The sequence below is a fragment of the Polypterus senegalus genome, chromosome 6 (assembly GCF_016835505.1).
Source record: "Polypterus senegalus isolate Bchr_013 chromosome 6, ASM1683550v1, whole genome shotgun sequence".
Taxonomy (NCBI): Eukaryota; Metazoa; Chordata; class Cladistia; order Polypteriformes; family Polypteridae; genus Polypterus; species Polypterus senegalus.
In genome coordinates this window covers 41705512-41720939 of record NC_053159.1, presented here as the reverse complement: position 1 = coordinate 41720939, position 15428 = coordinate 41705512, and positions in this window count along the sequence as shown.

The window sequence follows — 15428 nt, the reverse complement described above, 5'->3', positions numbered from 1 at the left end:
AGTCAGTGAAGGCAAATAAACAATTCGAGCAAGGGGTGGTATACAAAGGTGCAAAAGTGCTTTTATTAAAACACAGTCAAACAAAACAGTGTTCATAAAGTGCAGTTCTCAAAGTTCTTCATTAAATAAATAATCCATAAAAACCAACGTGGAAGTTAAAACAATAGAAAAAACAATCCTTTAAAACGAGAGGTTTCAAATGTTCTTCAGGAAGCAGTTTTTTAAAAACAACAATAAGCTCGGTGCCTTCTTTTGTGCTAGCGTCTCACCTGCTTCTCCCGGTTGGGCTTTACAGCAGGCGAGACGCTCTGCAGCTGCCCTCTACTTCTCACTCATGAGACTGGAGACCTCCCGAACCCTGGCTTCAGGCGGCACTCATCCCAGCCTCAGAGACTTGGATTTCCACAACGGCCAGGTCGCCCACGTTGAGGATTCCATCACCAAGTCCCTCGCTGCCTTTCCGTGGCTTCTCTGCGCCAGTCGCCTTCCCTTGGTCACTCCCGCTACCTGATCGCTCAGCGGGAGCGACATCTAACTCCAACGCCTGGGTTTAGGCTCAACACCCCAGGCCCTCGCAGCTGCCCGTGAGCGCTTGTTCGCTCGCCCGCGCTGACTCTTCGTGGCTCTCTCTCTCTCACCAACCTGCCTCCTCATCTGCTCCCTGTAACCTCCGTCCTCTTTCCTTTCCTTTCTTTCTTTTCTCCTCCCATCCCTCAGCCGCCTCGCGCTTTTTAAAATGACGCGGGCCACAGCAGCTGCAGCATTAGCCATGGGACAATCACACATGTGGGCTGTTCCCCACCTGTGCACTCGGTGAGAAACGCCCACACCCTACGGATCGCCCCACGGCCCGCTATGGCCCAATGTCCCCTCACTAAGCGATCATTTATTTAAAATGAATGGCCTTTGCACAGTGAGCTGTGGACCCGCTATACCACACTTGTGCTTGAAGACTGACGTTCAGTGCATTCAGATGCTTTGTTATGTCAACTAAAAAAGCCAAGTCTGCCACCCATTCAGTATCTGACAGTTCTTGCATTGGTTGTCCCTTTTCATTCAAATATTGTCCAGTTTCACTTGTAAGAAAGAAAAATCGTAGCAGAGCATATCCCTGACTGAGCCACCTCACTTCGTTGTGATATATTACATCTCCATATTCAGCCTGGGTGTTAAGCAGGAACTGCTGAAACTGGAGGAGTTATAGGGCTTTAGCGTGAATGAAATTAATTGCCTTTATCACCGGTTTCATAACATGATCAAATCTTGATGAATGATGCAATTAAGTTTAATAGCGTTGCCTTCTTCTTTGTTGATTTTGTTACAAATCATCATGGACAATCCTCTTTGTTCGCCAGCCATGGCAGGTACTCCATTTTTAGTAATCCCATTAAACTTTACTCCATGGTAGTTTCATATTATCAACAGCTGAGCAAATAGCAAGAAATAAATCAGTTCATCTTGTTTGGCCTTTAAGGCTGTGGAGGTCAAGCATCTCTTCTGTTATGTTCATGTCATCATCAAAAAAATCAGTAACTGAGCAGTGTCTGATGCGTCTGTGCTTTCATTGCAAATTAACAAAAAAAAATCAAAATTTGTTGCCCTGTCTCCCAGTTGTCGCTTAATACATGATGATAGCTCTTCAATTCTCCATGCCAGAGTGTTATAAACTAGACAAACATTAGCAAACTCTGTCTTCTTCTTGGGGCAAATGTTTTCTGCTATTTTCATAACACAGTCTTTACTAAATTTGCCTTTGAGCAATTAACATGGCCACTTCATAGCTTGCGTTGGTGATGTTTTCATTTGACTCGTTGGCCCGCATAAACAACTGCTGCTATATGGCTATAAGCTATCTTTAACTTGCTTTACTTTTTCAGCATGGTCAATCTCTAATAGCTGCTGCATGCATTAGTATGTTTTGTCTCACATTGTCTTTTTATGTTATATTCCTTAAACAATGTAACAGTCTCATGACAAATTAGGCAAACACAGTTGGTTAGGTTTTCAGTGAAAAAATATTGTAATTTCCACCTCTTCTGGAAGTGGCGGCCTTAATTATCAATTTTCCTTTTTTTACTTGCTGTAGCCATGACAGTTGAAGGGTCAGAGAAAATTTCATACAGTTACACAGTTACAAGGGAAATCTAACCATTCTGTAACTGTTACAGAGTGGTGCTGTTACAATAAGGTAAAAAGAGGAATTGCATGTTGAATTTCTATGATTTATTTATTCTGTTTGACTGTGCTGGCGGGCCATAAATAATGCAGTTTAAGCCAGAAGGAGCGGGCTGTATAAAATCTCACCTTGGTCCGTGATTGGCCCATGGCCGGACTTTGGACTTGCCTGATTCAAGGGAAGCACGTAGGAGTGGTAGAGGGCTACAAATACATGGGGGTTCACATAAACAGCAAATTGGATTTGTCTGACAATACAGTGCCACTGTACAAGAAGGACCAGAGCACACTGTACTTCCTAAAGAGACTCAGGTCTTTTGATGGTTGCAGCAAGCTACTGGAAGTGTTTTAACAGTCCATGGTAGCTAGTTTATTGTTCGATGATGTGGTCTACTTGGGAAGTAACTTGAATGTAAAAGAAATGCAATGCCTCAATAATCTTATCGAGAAAGCCTGCTAACCCTGGACTCACATAAAACTGATGTGGAAAAAGGATGGTACAAAAAATTGCATGGCATCATGAAAAAATCCCCTCCAGGATGCACTCTCTTGGAGTTTTTTTTAGCCACATGCTCATTTTGCCATGGAGTGGTAAGAAACAGCTCTGAGGATCTTTTCCACCTGTTGCTATCAAACATGTCCAAAACTAACTACAGTATTTTTGGACCATAAGACACACCTGACCATAAGACGCACCCAGTTTTTAGAGCAGGAAAACAAGAAAAAAATATTCTAAACCAAATAGTACCGGTATACTAAAATATTTATTAAAATATAGCGAAATACGGTAATATTTAACAGCGTAAACTCAACAGTGGTGTTAAGAACCATCATCACTTCCATTAACAAATGAGAAAAGACTTAGAGGATCAAGCACTTTTCTAGTTTTCTGGAAACCCCAAAAACTCATCATCGCTAGTGTCAGAATTTATGAAGCTCAGTTGCTCACAATCACTTATATCACTTTGTTCACTATCTTCATATATGAAATTATCTTCAGTTCCATCTAAGACATTGCTAATGACACAATTTTTGGATGATCGTGCAACGATTTCCTCCTTCACTGACTGCCATGATGTTTTAACCTATTCACAAACTTGAGTGATAGTGGGCCTCTTCATTCGTCCAGTAGGAGTCAGATCATGGTTCCCGGCAGCCATCCATTTCTTCCACTCTTCTCTCATAAAGACTTTAAATGGTTTGTTGATTAAAAATGTCGAGAGGTTGCAACTGGCTGGTAAGACCCCTAGGAATTACAGCTATATGAGTCTTCACCTCTTTAAATCTGTTTTTTGTTGTTTCGCTAATATGTGCTCTGAACTGGTCAAGCACTAATAAAGCAGATTTTTTCAGAAGCCCTCCAGGACGTTTGACCACACTTTTTAAATCCATACTTTCATTCCATTTTCCTCTATCCATCCTTTTTCATGAACATGTACAACAACTCCTCATGGAAAAACATCTTTTGGAAAGGTTTTCCTTTTAAAAATTAGCATCAGTGGCAATTTGGTGCCGTCAGCACAGCAGGACAACACAGCAGTGTAATGTGTTTTCTCATGTCCTGAGGTTTTCACGGTTATTGTTTTGGCACCTTTCAGGTCAACCATCTTATTAGATGGCACATTAAAGGTTAGCGGGACTTCATCCATATTCCCAATCTGGTCCATTGAAAAATCATTTTTTTTCCTAGCATTAATTACAAATTTATGAAAAGACAGAATCTTCAATTCATATTCTTGTGGCATTTTATGTGCAATTCTAGTTTTGGTGTGCATAGCAAGGCCGCTTCTCCTCATAAATCTGTAGCACCATGATGGTGAACCAGTAAAATCCTTAATGCCTTTCTCTACAGCAATGCGTTTGGCTTCATAGATGATCATTTTGTGGTAGAAACTGAGAAGCCCATATTCCAGTGACGTGTGATCCATTCTTTCATGTCAATTTCTAACTGTGGCCATTTTGCAGCATGCCCATGCAAAGTGTGCTTACCGGTAGTTTTATCAAGTTTTTGCAGCTGATCCTCCTGTTTCTTCCACTCTCTTATAATTTTTTCAGATGGAGGTGGTCCCAAAATGTCTCTCCGCTGCTCTGTTTCCATGTTCTTTTGCATATTTTACTACCTCCAGTTTAAATGGAATTTTATATGGTAATCTTTTCATCTTTGACATTTTGTACCGTTAGAGAATTGGTGTTTTTCTGAGGAAAATACAGTAATGAAAGAACTGTCAGTTGTTATGAGAGACATACTACCGTACACATCAGTAATTTGACTCATACTGCTTGGCGATGCAGATGGGTTACCATAAGTCTTAACCCATGCTTCGCCAAGCGGTATTAAAATTAAAGGGCACCAACCAGCCTGACAGGCAGGGCTTTGCACGGCAAGAGAGACTATGTGTGTCTCTCCTGCCATGACGGGCTCCTTGCCTGCCTGTTATGGCACTGTGCGGCATCACATAGTCCCGGCTGGCCAATCAAGAGGCTGACTGGACGAACCCGTGCTCCGCCGAATGAAACAGGTGACAGGGCAGACAGTGGCTCCACGGATTGGTGAGTAGCGTGATCAGTATCTATGCAGTGCACAACTGAGCTGATGGTTCTTCACTCTCTCTCCCTCTCGCTGCAGGATTGTGGGCAATCGTCTCCTATTCTCCGTCTGAGTCAGCGTGCCTCACTCATATAGTCAACATTTGTACGCGCCTATACTGTTTACTGCAGCATTGTGTGTGTGCGCACGCACGTGTGTGCTATGACGTGCGAGTCCTCGTCTTGCACCCCAAAACACGAAGCTGAGTCTCAGTACTTTAGCAGCACCAGCTTTATTCAGCTTGAAACAGCAACAGTGCGGTTATTTATGGGATCTGCCACTCTCCTATACACATACACAGCAATCAGGCAGGGTTGTGGCCAAGTAGTACTGTGCCCTGCGCATTTATAATGTTCCTTGTATCACCCATCAACGGCAGGCGCTTATAGCATCTCTGCGATCTTTTCGGATTTGCATTTACAGAGAACTGCTACAGTGCTGGCAGACTGCGATTGCTTTGGGATGCTCTTCCACGTGTCGTCACGTTGGGTAGAATCCCACAAAACTTCAGAAACTCACTCACACCAGCCAAGATTCTTTTCAAAGGTAAAGTACAGGTTATTTTGTTTTATGTATTTTTACTTTATATTTTGTATTAATCACTTTTATATGAATAGTTTTGGGTTGTGGAACGAACCGTCTGAGTTTCCATTACCGGTATTTCTTATGGGAAAATTCACTTTAATATACAAGTGCCTTGGACTGCGAGCACGTTTCCGGAATGAATTATGCTCGCAAACCGAGGTTCCATTGTATTTTGTTTTGTAAGTGCTGCTGGTTAGTGCCCTTTAAAAAAGCACCTAGGCAGGGCTTTTTTTATTTTTATTAATACACCACTGTACATTTGTTTTTTGTTTAAACACATTTTGTTGTAGAAGTACGGTACCTAGAACACTTCTGGTGATGGAATTGAATCCTCCTGTCTGGACCTGTCCTTGATGATCTGATCCTGTCAGTCAGTCAATCAGTGTCATACACACACACACACACACAGGGGAGGCGTGACCTGTGCTGATCGTGTGACCTGAATGATTGACTGACCATTGAGACTCCAGGAGGCAGGACTTGCAGTGCTCTCACGAACACAGCTACAACAATCTGGACATGGAGCAGCCCATTTGTACCAGCACAGTAAGAAGTGGGCAGAGGGAGAAAGGGAGACGACTGTCACAGGCTGTCATGGTTTTAATAATCTTTTATTTTCCCAGGTACCGGTACATTAAGTCCTTCCCCCTCCCTCCTTCGTGCCGTCATCGCCATCAAGGTCATCTGACTCCTACTGTTGGCGGATGCTATCCCGTCTCCTTTCGCGTCATTTGATGCAGGGTGTGTGGCGTGTCTGAGAGTGGTGGGCGGGCATTGCCTCGGCGCCTGTCCGTACAGCATCACTGATTGAGCGACTCTGGCTATGAGGGGCGGGGAGGGCTGACATCACCTACAACACCTGATTGGTTTGGTGTGTCCAAGAGTGGTGGGCAAGTGTTCCCTCGGCGCCCGTCCGTATGGCGTTGATGATTGAGCGGCTGTGGCTAGGAGGGCGGGGAGGGCTGACATCACCTCCATCTCCTGAATTGTAAATTGTAAGTACCGTAAGCGACAGTAAGCAAACGCAGCAACGGGCGACAGTGCATGGGACACCACGGGCAAAAAAAAAATCTTTTTACAACAGCCTTGCTGGAGAGTATTCGGACCATAAGACACACCCTCATTTTCCCCCCATTTTTGAGGAAAAAAAAGTGCACCTTATGGTCCAAAAAATACAGTACTTATACTTTTTAAGTTTATTTTGTAATTTCTGCACAGTATACATTCATTTTTGTATTTATTTATCTATATATCGATGGATTGTGTTATTTCTCCTGTGAGTCTGTATCTATGTTTTTATGTTTCTGCTTCTGTATTCATCTAAACTTCTCCTTGGGATTACTAAAGTTCATGTTATCTAATCTAATGGAGACTAACAAAACAATCTTTTGTTTTACCTAATTTATTAAATAAATTCATAGTATTAGTAATATTAAATGGAATTATCAAATATTTACTTTTTTATCAATTTAGCTAAGGTTCTAAATAAAATAAGGGTTTGGTACAGTAATTGGTAATCAGAACATTAATCAGATTCTAGGGAGGTGTATATTTTCAGTCTTTTCAATCTAGTAAATATGAAACTTTGATTCCCATTTCCATTCTGATTTTTGACTTTCAAATTTAAGAGGATCTGTATTAAACTATGGTAAATCACTTCACAATCAATCTATCTCAAGAGGTGCAGCTTTATCTACAGCCTACTTTTTTTTTTTTTTTAATTTTCATAGTTTCTGCTTGACATTTAATTTATATTATACTTTTTCAAGCTTAGGTTTGAGGTTTTTTTAATAACATAACAATATTTTGTAAAGCTATCATTTATTTAGCATGTCAATTTTGGTTTTAAATCAACAGTAGAATTACAAAAGCCTATGAAAAAACTTGTAATCTTTAAATCCCTTCACACCTCTCCATCTGCGCGTTTTGCGTTGTAAATGTGTTAATCAACACAAACAGCAAGCAACCTGCTATCCCATTCCCCTGCCCACCACTGCAGTTAAATTCACAAAGAAGGTTATCAGTGCTTATCTTGGAATGAAGTGTCTGGAGTTGTAGAGGGTAAATAATATATTGTCATTTGGAATACATAGATTTCATGTGTGTTCCGTGTCTACAACAATCTATGTAAACACATCGCTAAAACAGAAATGTTTCATGTTTTAGTATTAACTGGCAAAATGTAGACATGAAGTGTATAATGTGTGAAGCCTGAAGTCCCAATATCAAATAAACACTTTCAGAAAAGGTACAAAAATAACAAATGCACTTTTATTCAAGAATATAACTACAGAAAATGAACTTGCGTTAGGGTGAGACATTGACACGCCCCTAATACGACCGCTTTGGTGGTGTAGCAGTAAGAACTACTGACTTGTAATCAAGACGTTCGCAGTTTGATCCCAGGCACCTTTGTTTTGAGTAGTGAGCTGCTCTTATTCTTACTATTATAGAATAAAAACATTAATTTGTGTTTACATAGATTGTTGTAGACACTGAATACAAAACACAGAACACAACACTTACCTTACTCAATAGCTACTTTGAGTTCTTGTAGTATGACTGGAGTGACTTTGTTATTGCCAGCTGTATTCAGTAATGGTTAATGAATCCAGATAATACACATATTTTCGGGAAAAAAACTCTCTGAAATCCATCCCTCACAATGAGTCTGTTCTGCCATGATAGAAATTGTCAGGGAAAAAGGACACGGAGTAAAAAGAGAAATAAATTGTAAATGAACAAAAAGCTTGAGGAACCGATTTGGAGAATAAATAAAGACTTTTGTACCAAAATTCAAAACCTTAACAAAACACGAGTCTGGCTATCTTGAAGCAATACTATTATTCATATGATATTTCTTTTCATTTATCTGCAAATTTGGACAATGAAGATAACACAGCACTGGTTTAAATTCTGTTGAGTATTTAACATCACAGGAAATTATTTCAGGCCATTGCATGTAGAAACAAGGCTGTTACCAACTACAAGAAATGGTGGCAGCTATAACAAAAACTCGATCATCAAAATAGCAGCAAAAATATTCAAACGGTCAGTTGCAGTGAATAATAGCTAGTACTATCCTATAAAAACCAGACTATTTTGGACAGTACAAGCAGGGGATGAAATTACAGGTCTAACTGTTGTTGCAGTGAACTTTGAGAGAATATTAGGACAAAGTTGAAATAATCTGCACCTAATCCATCGGGTGTTTATTGCAGAACATCTGATTTCTCCTTAGTAATGGTGCACCAGTAATTGATGACATGACTTGCTGCTATGCAATTTACCATTTAAAGGGGAACAGCACTGAGAAAAAAATAGTTTTTTTTCAGTTTTGAGAAACAAAACTTAAAACTTAACTTCATTGTGCAATTTTGGAAACATTACATTAAATATCAACATGTTGTTGTCAGGCATACTGTAAGAATAATGTAAATATTGTCCAACTCTGGGTTTATGAAAAGCCTTGAAATTCTATAATCAGTACACTGTAAAATATGACTTGAAAAATATTGAATTGGTACTTGGTACTACTGCATCAGTACATTTGCCCATTATGTTTATTAGCATTAATCAGTAGAGCCTAATTATTGTAATACTGCTTCATTGAAAGAGGTCATTACCAGAAAAGTATACATTCTGCAATTAACAGAATAGAATAGAAACAAAAAGGAGTATTCAGAAAGCAATGTTTTTTACGAGAATTTGAATAGTCTGTTACTAGAATCACATCTTAAGCATCATTGCCTCCTTTGTTTTACCCTTTTTCCAATTTCATACATAAAGGCTGGTGTAATATCCAATTGTCATTTATCTGATAGTTTTGCTAATTTTGAACTATTACATGTACATGTTTTTATAATAATTTGAATAATCCTCAATTCACCAAAATGTCTCATTAGATGTTTTGGTAAAGGGGGTGGCTCTGTGGTATTTAAACTGATCTACTAAAATAATCGGGAACGTCTCCAGTCTAATATTGTATGCTAGAGAGTTCACTGGATAAAAGAACACATTTATTCAATTTAATTTTGTGTCTGGATATCTTTTGAAATTCAGCTACTGCATTAAGGACTACATTTGCAGAAGTCTGTGTGTTTAATATATACAGCACCATATCATCTGCATATAGTGCTGTTTTCTGTGCAGGTCCTTCTTTGGTAAGACCATGTATCTCTGATGTATTTTGAAAGTAAATGGCTAATGGTGATTGCAAAAAGCAATGGTGATAGAGGGAATCCTTGTCCACATGTAGTTTGAAGCAGTTCTAAATATTATTAATACAAACTGAGGCTTCTGGACTAGTATGAAGTAGTTTGATCCATGTAAATATGTTTGGTTCCAAACCCACATTTGTTCAATGTGGTGAATAGGTAGTCCCATTCAACCATGTCAAGAATTTTTTCTGCATCCAAAGTTAATAAGATCTCTGGTAGGTTAGATTTTATGGGTGAGTATATTGCATTAAACAAATATCAAAGATTAGAGGCTAAGTGTCTGCCTTTAATAAATCCAGTTTGTTCAATCCTTCTAGCTGGAACTTTGGAGAGTATCTTAACATCACTATTCAGTAGTGAAATTGGTCTGTACATTGTAAAAAGTCCTTATTTTTCTTTAGAAAGAAAGTAATTAATGATTGGTGAAAAGTCTGAGGTAGAATTTTGTTGTCTCTAGCTTCTGTAAACATTGTTAAAAATAGTGGAGCTAACTTATTTGAATTTTTTTATAAAATTCCACTGGGTAGCTATCAAGGCTTGTTACTTTCCCACTTTGCAGTGAGTTTATAGAGTTTAGTAATTATGTGAGTGTCAGAGGTTTGTCCAGTTCCTCTACCTTGATGACCTAGCTGTGGTATTTGTAATGCATCAAAAACTGAAGTGTTTTATGTTCTTTAAACCAAGTAGAATATAAGAACTTATAAAACTCTCTAACTGGTGTGTGTTATATTTTCACGGTCAATTATTTTATCTCCAGCTGTGTTGAAAACGTCCTGATTGAGGATTTGTTGACCTAAGATATTAGCTTTCTCTCTGTGTTCATAGTAATTATGTTGCGATTTAAAGATGAGCTATTCCATTTCTTTTGTTGTCAAGGAGTTAAATTCTATTTGCAAAACCTGCCTTTTCCTATACAGTGCCTCATTTGGGGACCTGGCGTATTCTTGATCTATTTTGGTAATTCCACTGATTAACTCGGACACCTCCTTGGTTTCCAATTTATTTTTGAAGGAAAGATATGAAATAAATTGTCCTCTTAAAAATGCCTTCAGAGTATTCCCGCAGAGACCTCTGAGGATGCAATTGTATATAAAAATAATCAATTTACTTGGATATGAATTCTATACAGTTCTCAACAGCTAATAATGGGGGTTAAGAGACCAGCAACAAGATGTGTGTAGGGCATAGTGATTTAAGCTCTATGATCAGAGGGGCGTGGTCAGAGAGAACAAAAGTGTTGTACTTGCAAGATTTGATAGTGGGCAATAAATTATCTCTCTATTATAAAAAAAAAATCCTGGAGAGAAACACTAGGGATACGAGACGTGATCTTCATGTTAGGATCATGGAAGACTCTTAGAAGACCTGCGAGACGAAAGACAATGGCCACGGGGCGTGTCTCGCTGGGACCTTAAACATGAGACTTTGTGCGAAGAGATTGACCCAGGACAATCTCGCAATGACGTACAACATGAGATTCTTGCAAGACACGCCCTACTTACAATCAATATCAAATACGGGCAGCAAAACACTCAGTCGTGTAAACTAAGGCTTTGTGCACACACAGATCCAGGGTCTCAGCGCATGTAAAGCATATAAGGACAATATATTATAAATGAAATGTCGACGACTAAGCAAAAAAGAAAGCAGCGTAGAGAAAAGAGACTCAAAAGCGTTGGATAGAAAAAAGACCAAAAAAGAAAAAGAATAATCTAGGTGCAAATTCAGAAAATAAGGAAAGTAATTATCAGCCTGGAACAAGTGGAACTGAAACAAAGCATGTCCAATCAGGATCAGAATTAAAAGACAGAGTAAAACTTCATAAAGATGTTCACAAACGTTGGTGCTATACAAATGCAGAGCAAGTTAGAGATTATGAAAGCAGTGGAATTCGAAAGGCTCAAAAAAAAATGTCATGATACATATGTGGAGAAAGTTAAAGAATATGAAAGTAGGAAAATTGGAAAGTACAGTATAAAAAAAGAAAGTAAAGATCGCAGAAGCGCAGACAAACAGGAATTATTACTCAAAAAAGGGAAAATAATCACCACAGACCAGGGGCCTCATGTATAACGCCATGCATAGACCTCACACTATAACATGGCAAAAAAGCGGGAATGTGCATATGCACAAAAAAATCCAGATACAGGAATCTGTGCATAAGCAAACTTCCAAGTTCTTCCGCTACATAAATCCTGATCAGCGAGAAAAGTAACGCACGTGCACGCGCCTGCTGTCCCGCCCCAACTCTGCCCAGAATTATGCCTATTTGAATATGTAAATCAATATTAATATCCCTTAAGCTCAGCGTTCTATGAAAAGACTGGCAAAACCACAAGGAAAAATATAACAATTTCAGAGCATACCAAGTGGAGGCAAGAAAAAACATACTATTTGTTGGTTTAAACAGTGGTATAAACAAAACAAGGAAGCTGATCGAGTGACATAGCGTGTCGGAAAAACTCGAAAGCTCAAGTGCACAGTGCCCAAAATAAAAAAAGAGTCGCATATCAAAGTCGCCATGAAAAGGCGAGTCGTAGCCCACCGTCTGAGTGTCGTATGAAAGCTTATTAGGGTACAGAGAAAAAAAAAGGCATACAGTGGGGGAAAAAGCAGGAAATACCAACTGTAATCTCGAAATTTCCACTTTAATCACGTAGTTTATTTGGTCATTAAAGTAAAACATCATAAACTTAATCTTAAAATCGTTTAATTTACTAGTTTCTCAAATCCCATTGTAACTAAAGTAGTACATTAAATGCTTTGTTTTGTATTTGATGTTCTATGTGCTCTATGTGTGTGAATCACTATGTGCTTCTTAAACCGGCTTTCTCTCCTTCCAACATGACTCAGAATCCATTACATTCATGATATTACAGCTCTCTGAATAACTAAAATACTAAGATGTATACGTGGTATCATTTTCATGATGATAGCAGTTAAAGCCTGTTATTAAACATGGGAACACGGTGGCACAGTGATTGTGCGTGACCTTCGATAAAATAATTTATTGCAGAAGTAGTGTCTCTTTCAAATGTACTAACCTCCAATTCATGTCCTTTCTCTTCTTTCTCCAAATACCCAATTGCCACACAGTCAGCTCTGTAATAGACGTTAAGCCATCTGTAAGCTTATAACACCGATTCTTCAAAACTTTTAAGGAACATTGAAATATCTTTGTAGTACATGTTTAATTATTCTGTCCTTCACGCCAGTCTCAGTGAAGCATACAGTGCGAGGCATGCAGGAACAATCCGTGAACGGTGCGCCAGATCCGTGCTAGTGTAGCGACATTGTATCCTTTAATTATTAACAATATAGATTATTTAAATAAAGTCAAAATTTTATCTGTATAGTATAATAAACATTTTGCTGCATTTCATCTTAAAAATGATATCGTCATCATATGTAAATACGCGCTTTATAAAGTGACTCAGGTTGTGCAATATTATAACTGTATCGCAAGTTTACAGTGAGGTTATTGTACTTATAAGTACAAACAGTTCTACAAGGAGCAGTTAATGGTATGATTGATTGCGTTTAGAGCTCTTGGGATGAAACTGTTTCTGAACCGCAATGTCTGTACAGTAAAGGTTTTGAAGCATTTGCCGTGTGAGAAGCAGTTCAATAGACTAAATGGCTGAGGCAGCGTGTCCTTAATGCTGTATACCAATAATTCTCTTTCTGATCAGCTGTTCCGAGTGGTGCAGTGAGAGTAATATGGAAAAAGATGATCCGCTGTGGCAACCCCTAACAGGAGCAGCTGAAAGAAGAAGGTGCAGTGAGAGTAACAACACTAAAGCAGCTATGGTATTTAGAATAGTTTGACCATTCTGTGGACCATTATATTGTTACAGGTTAATTACAATCACATGCATCAAACTAATAAACAATATGCTCTTAATTTCAGTGTATTTATAAAGCCGCGTCAGTAATGTGGATCTGAAAAAGAAAAGCCACACAGGAACAGTAGCACTGCTTTGACGCTGGGTGCCGCCAGTCTGCAAAACCGAGCGCAGAACTTGCGTATGACAGGGTATGAGATACCGTGGAAATGTGTGTGGCTTTATTCCAAGTTTAGGTTTTATACATCAAGGTTTGAACGTGGAAACGTTCTTACGCAACATTTCTGTGTATACGCACTGTTTATACATGAGGCAGCAGGTGTCTTTGGAATAAAAAAGCAGGACAAAGCGAGGTCAGAAATAAGACAGTAGAAAACAAAGTAAAATGTCATAAAGAGGTTAAAAAACCTGGGGGCCAAACACATGCAGAACAGGTTAGAGATAATGAAAACTGGAATTCAAAAGACTCAAAAAAAAAAAAATAGGGGCAAAACACATGCAGAGCAAGATACAGAAAATGAAAGCAGAAAAAAATAAGTGTCAAAAAATGAAAGTAAACATCGCATTAGCGCAAAAAAAGAGAAATTATTACTCAGAGAAATAATGAAAAGACAAATAGAGATTGAATATATGGACACAGGTGATATGTCAGAAGTATGTAAATATTGTAAGGCTTTGAAGTTGAGTCAGAGAATTTCAAAAACATGGTTTACCTCATATGCATTTATTGGTTACTTTGCAAAAAAATGGTAACTGCTGATGATGTAGATCGCTTTGTCTATGCTAAAATTCTAAACAGAGAAACCTATCTTGAATTATGGTACAAAGTCATTTAAACACATGTCTCACTGACTTCATTTAATAGATTCAGCATATTGGGACTCGAAAGAATCCAAATATTGTTTTTACAGAAGTTTTGAAATAAAAGTGAAACTAATGAAATAGCAACAATTCAAAGAAAAAAAAATCTTAAAAGTGTGTATTCAGAAAACCAAACACGGGGGTTGGTAAAAGAAGCGAGCAGGGGGCAAAGCCCCCTAGTCTATAAAGAAATACTCAGTTCCTGAGTAATTATATTGTATTGATGAGAAGAAGGAATATACTCTTAAGTTTGGAATTAAAAATCTCCATGGGTCTGTGTGGTCCCCGGCCGGGACGCCCAGGAGGACCGGAGGAGGGCTTGTGCCTCCTCCAGACCGCGAGGGGGCGTCCACCCTGGTTATGTTGGGGGCCTCGGGTAAAGGGCTTGGAAGCCCAGCCCTGTAGGGACCTGTGGCCACCGCCAGGCGGCGCCCCAGTGCCTAAATATCCTGGGAGCCCAGCACTTCCGCCACACCAGGAAGTGCTGGGGGGAAGACGACAGGGGACACCCGGACACTGGGGTGTGGCTATAAACGAATGCCGGGAAGCAGCTGGAGCCCATCCGGGTTCCCATTTAAGGGGCCACCTCCCTCCAGTCATCGGCAGAAGTCGGGTGGAAGAGGACGGAGCTGGAGGGAGGACTATAGGCAACCAGGAGAGAGAGGCAAAGAGACTGTGTGGCCTGGACATTGGGGAATCGGTGCTGGAGGCTCTGGGGAGTGCACGTGACTATATTAACTTGTAAATATTGTAACTAAAAGTGTGTTGGGTGAAATTAGGATGTCCGTCTGTGTGTGTCCGGGCCAGCGTCCACAGTCTGATAAATTATGATCTATTACAAACTGTGTGATTATTTGTGCAGAATTAGATGTTATCTCCTCTGTAGTTGACTTATCCAGGCCTGGATTTAAAACTCAAGTAAAGTTTCCAGCCATTATAATTTTATTAGTGTTCATATCAGAAATAGATACAAATACATTTTGAATGAAATCCACATTAGTTGCATAGATATTTATTAGAATTACTTTAAATAAATTACCCTTCATTATGACATATCACCCTTCAGGATCAGATACTACATCTGATACTACAAATGAGATTGTTTTATGTATTAAGATTCCCACACCTCTAGTTTCTATAGCTAGAGTTAAAGAT